The 5,440-nt window shown below is 34.9% G+C and overlaps 1 pseudogene; it reads right to left on the minus strand.

Annotated features, from left to right (window-relative positions):
- Positions 1-3,168: 3,168 nt before the first annotated feature.
- Positions 3,169-4,114, minus strand: LOC122124312 (annotated as a pseudogene).
- Between the last annotated feature and the right edge of the window lie 1,326 nt (positions 4,115-5,440).

Genomic DNA, 5,440 nt, shown 5'->3' on the forward strand with positions numbered 1-5,440 from the left:
TATGGACACAAGACGTCTGTCTTTATTGTTATTATTTTAAATGTACCATGTGGTTTTATTTGTTGTTGTTGTTTACTTTGTATGTTCTTTCCCCTATGGCATATCCCCTCTTGTCACTGTAGTTGATTTTGGTACCCTGCATCTTCTATATACATTTTTCTAATCTGTGAAGGGGAAGTAGAATAACAAAACACAGGATGACCCATTGCAACAGGAATACCCACAGGACTGTATATTGGAATGCAACTGTAACCCCTCTATACAATATCTTTACAATAAAATAAAATAAAGTCAAAATAAATGGGAACCCTCATCTGAAAAACAACCCTACCAACACAAAGAAACAAACAAAAAATCACAAAAAACCAGAAGGGTGAGGTGATGGCTCAAGCAGTAGAATGTTTGTCTAGGAACGAGGAGGACATGATTTCAAATTCCCAAACTACCAAAATAATAAAATATAATAAGAGGACAAACTTCCGATGCTCTTTCTGTCTCATCTATTTATAGGGCATACACATTTACTTTGTGTTATAATGTCCTGTGGCATAGTAATGATTTTCAACTTTACATTTCTGCTTACTTGGCAGAATCTTATAAAATAAACGTACAATACTTAATTCCTTTACAGAATTGTCTCAGTAGAGAAGTTATAGCTAAATACAGTGAACCTTGAATTTTTGTTTTGTGGTAAAAATAGATTAGAATCTGTTTGGTCAAACTGCAAGAAATTCTACATAATCATGTGGTAAGAAATGTTTGAGTGCTGGACACTGTTGCCTATGAGAAGATGTATTTCTTTTTGGTACTTTAAAAAATACAGAGAGCTCTTCCCTTCATCCTCTTCATTACATCAAGATGATAATGAAGAAAACAGTCAAATTACTGGCTTTGTTGAACTCATGGTACTGTCTCAAGAAAATGGATTTTCTTGTGATGTGTGTGTGCGTGTGTGTGTGTGTGTGTGTGTTCCAGCCCTGGTCAATGAAGTCAGGGCCTGGGCACTCTTCCTGTGCTTTTGTACTCAAGGCTGGTGCTCTACCACTTGAGCCACAGCTCTACTGGCTTTCTTGGTAGTTAACTGTAGATAATTGTCTCACAGGCTTTCCTGATTAAGCTGGTTTTGTAAACCACAGATCTCAGTCATCTTAATAACTAGGATTACAGAAAAAAAAGAAATATACTCATTACCTTGCTCATGCAATTGTAACCACTCTTCTGTACAGTATTCTCACAATAAAAACTTAGTTTAAAAAAGAAGAAAATAACTAGGATTACAGGCTTGAGCCGTTGGAGCCCTTCTTAAAAATGATTTTTTAAAAAAGGTATGTTAGTGCTGATGTACTCACTGACTATAGGAAACATTTTTGACACACAGGTTTATAGTTCTCAATGATGCCCAAAAGTATTTTCTTCAATTGGAGTGAGGAGATTAAAATGTTCTGTGACAAAAGGAAAGACAAAGGAAAGATGAAAAAGTATTACCGGCTTACTCTTAGAGGGGAATGAAAGCATCAGTAAATCAGACATCATTGTTTCCAGAAAAGTATATGAAAAGGAAAGGGGGACAATAAAATGGTGAGACAAGGGACAAAGAGGGAACCAATGCAACAATGATACTTACAAGACAGTATGTTGGAAATGAACTGTACAACTTAGGAAAGGGGTGCAAGAAGGGACAGTGGGAGAAAAATGAGGGGGGGAATAATAAGTTCCACAAGAAATGTACTTACTACTTTACATATGTAACTGTAACCCCTCTGTACATCACCTTGACAATAAAATTAAGTTAAATAAAAGAAAGAAAGGAAAAGGAAAGTATATGAAAAGTTCACTATCACAACATTTGCTATTCATTCTCATGCTTCACATCATTAGAAGGATAAAAATTTTGTACCAGTTGAAAGTTTTTGACCATCAGGTGGGATAACAATATCTTTACAGATCATAATATTCTTTCATGTGGGAGTATGACAAATACAAAAAGATTCAGCTAATAACCTTTTTTAGAAAAATAACTCCAGAGAGGAAAATAGGCCAGTTTCATTTATTTTCTATAATACTATTTAAACTGTTTTTCTCTAAAGGAAAAAATACTAAAATCAATATAGTAAAAAAAAAAATTCACACAACAAAAATAATATATTTCACAGCAAAATTTCTTTTTTTTTAACATTGCCACACATTTTCAGTTGATTTTACTGATGAATTCAAGGAAATGTTTTAATAATGATTTTAGCTTTGAATATATTCTCTTAGGGACAAGAAGAATTTAGAGAGATATTATGACTCATCTTTATGTATTCCAAATAAAGCAAGTTTCTTTTTGGAAGCAGTTTTTAGCTAATTTACTAATTTATATCAATTTCTATTTAATGGACGAACAGATGATCTGTCTTGATAAGGGAACAATACAGATTATGGATTTATAAACAATTTCAGTAGACTTGAAAGAGAAACACTTTTTAAATAGGAGTTCACATTTATTTAATATAAAATGACAGGTTTTTCCTTTTCAGAATCATTTTACCAAACAAAGAAATAACTGCCATTGTTTTTAATGTTTTTGTAATTCATATGCTATTCTTGGAGCCTTTAATTTTATTATTACTGATTTTTATTTTTTATCATTTTAAGTGATATTTTTATTATCTTTAAGTTGTTAACATTTGAAAAAGCAGTTTATGAATACAAGGCATCTTTTAAAATACGTATTTCTTATTGTAAAGATACTCTACAGAGTGGTTATAGTTACATGAGTAAGATAATGAGTACATTTCCAATGGAGCATTGTTACCCCTCCTTTGTTTTTCTCCTTCCCTTCCCTCCTTGCCTCCCAATCTCCTCCTCTCCCACCCCATAAGTTGTAAAGTTTGTTTTCAACATAGTGTCTTGTATATCTCATTGTTACAATGGGTCAACCTGAATCTTTGTTTCATCATTTTGTTATTTTTCTTCCCCTCCCCAAATTAGAAAAATGTATATATATGATGCAGGAAACCAGAGCAAAAACTTTTAATGTAAGTTAGAAAGGTTAACACCTAGGGTTTAACTGAAATAGGTGTTGGTGCTATCCACATGTCTAACTAAAGGAGGGAAATGAGATGCTTAAAAATAATTTCAGTACTTTTACTTCAGTTTTTCTCTGTGGCTTCACATTTCACAGGGTCACATTCTTTTACTTGTAGAAAAGACCACCCTGTGGACCAAGCTCTTGAAGGCTTGCTTCACTTGCTGATTGCGTAGTGTGTAGATGAAAGGGTTCAGGAGAGGAGCCACAGAGGTGTAGAGCACAGCTACTCCTTTGCTCAAAGTCACCCTCTCTCTTGCTGAAGGCTTAATGTACATGAAGATGCAGCTACCATAAGAGAGGGACACAACAATCATATGAGAGGAGCAAGTGGAGAAGGCTTTCTTCCTTTGGCTTGTAGAAGGAATTCTGAGAATTGTACGGATGATATTTGCGTAAGATAGAATTACTAGTGTCAAGGTGACCATGAGTGTTACCACGGCTAAAGAGAATGCCATGAGTTCTAGAAAATGAGTGTTTGTGCAAGAAAGCTGCAGAAGTGGAGAAGAGTCACAGAGAAAATGATCAATTACATTGGAGGCACAAAAATCTAATTGTAGCAGAAGGATGACTGGGGGGAAAGACAATGAGGAATCCAGCAAGCCAGCAACTGAAAACCAGTAGGATACAGACCTTGCTGCTCATGATGGTTGTGTAATGGAGGGGTTTGCAGATGGCCACATAGCGATCATAGGACATGGCAGTAAGAAGATAAAATTCTGTCACTCCTAAGAAGACTACAAAAAAAAGCTGGGCTATGCAATCATTGTAAGAAATTCTTCTGTCTCCTGTTATGATGGTGATGAGGAATCTGGGAGTGGAGGCTGATGTGAATGCTATTTCTAGGAATGATAAGCTCTGAAGAAGGAAATACATGGGGGTCTTCAGATGGGGATCTGAGAGGGTGAGCATGATGATGGTCAGGTTCCCTGCCACACTGAGCATGTAGGTGACAAGGAGAAATAGGAAAAGCACAACCTGCCACTGAGGGTTGTTTGTCAATCCAAGAAGAATAAAATTGGTGATTGCTGTACAATTTCTCATGATTTTCTCCTGTTATGAAGGCACGTCTTTTTTTCTTGCTGTGAAGAGTTGAAGAAATAAAAAAATATATTTAAGTGATGAAAAAAGTTCTTTAAACATAATTTTACTATGCTTCTGATTTATTCTACTTAACGTAACATCTTTTATGTTCATTCATGTTATAATAACAACAAAGCTATCAATTGTGTTATGCACACATATGAGTAACATTATTCATTATGACCTTTCTTTCTTTCTTTTCTTTTGGTGCTGTTCTTGAGTATTGAACTCAGGTTTGGTTCCTTTCTCTGAGCTTGTTTTCCTCAAGGGTAGCCTTTTCTCAGTTGAAGCATGACTCTACTTTTTGTGGTTACTTGAAGATAAGAGTGTATGTGTTGTGATTGTTTGATCCCAGCTTCCTGAGTACCTAGGATAACAGGCATGAGCCACCAGCCTCCGGCATATTATGTCCTTTTCATAATAATTTTATATATTCCATATTTCCAATCGGTAAAAATTTGAGTTAGTAAGATAAATAAGTTTAGTGTTCTCAGTGAATTATGAAGTTTATAGTAAATAGTATCCTATTGTATGCTGAAATTTAGAACATAGTAATTTCTTTGCTTATAATCATCATCTTACTATGGATACATATCAAGACATGTTTGTAAGTTAGGTGCCAGTGGCTTCTGCCAATGATCTTAGGAGGCTGAGATCTGAGGATTGTAGTTTGAAGGAAAATAAGTGCGAGACACTTATTTTCAGTTATCTAACAAAAAGCAAGAAATGGAGTTGTGGTTTAAATGGAAGAGGGTAAGCTTTGAGCTAAAGAGTTCTAGTACAGTATAAAATCAAACACCAAACTGAAACTATAATATAATTCACATATTAAGTATATATAAGAACTTATTTAAATTATATGCTAATTGCTACTTAGAGATTATTTTGGTGTACAGAAAAACAAAAGTTAAAAAAATCTATTGTTTGTAACCTCATATAATATTTAAAAAAATATTTTTTTCATTATATTCTTCTGCATTTTTTAATAAAGGTCTTCTGAATGTTCCAACATATTCTCTAAAATCTGAGAAGGAATGAAAACTTCTTAAAGCTACAATTGAAAACAGGCTGCTTATTAATTTTTTTTTGGGGGGGGTCCGGTTGTGGGGCCTGAACTCTGGGCTTGGGCGCTGTCCCTCAGCTCTTCAGCTTAAGGCTAGCGCTCTACCACTTGAGCCACAGCGCCACTTCCGGCTTTTTTTTTTTTTTTTTTGCTTATGTGGTGCTGAGGAATTGAACCCAAGGCCTCATGCATGCAAAGCAAGTGCTCTACCACTGAGCCACCTT

This window comes from Dipodomys spectabilis, unplaced genomic scaffold (genome assembly GCF_019054845.1).
Source record: "Dipodomys spectabilis isolate Male_0828 unplaced genomic scaffold, ASM1905484v1 ptg000234l, whole genome shotgun sequence".
NCBI classification, from domain to species: domain Eukaryota; kingdom Metazoa; phylum Chordata; class Mammalia; order Rodentia; family Heteromyidae; genus Dipodomys; species Dipodomys spectabilis.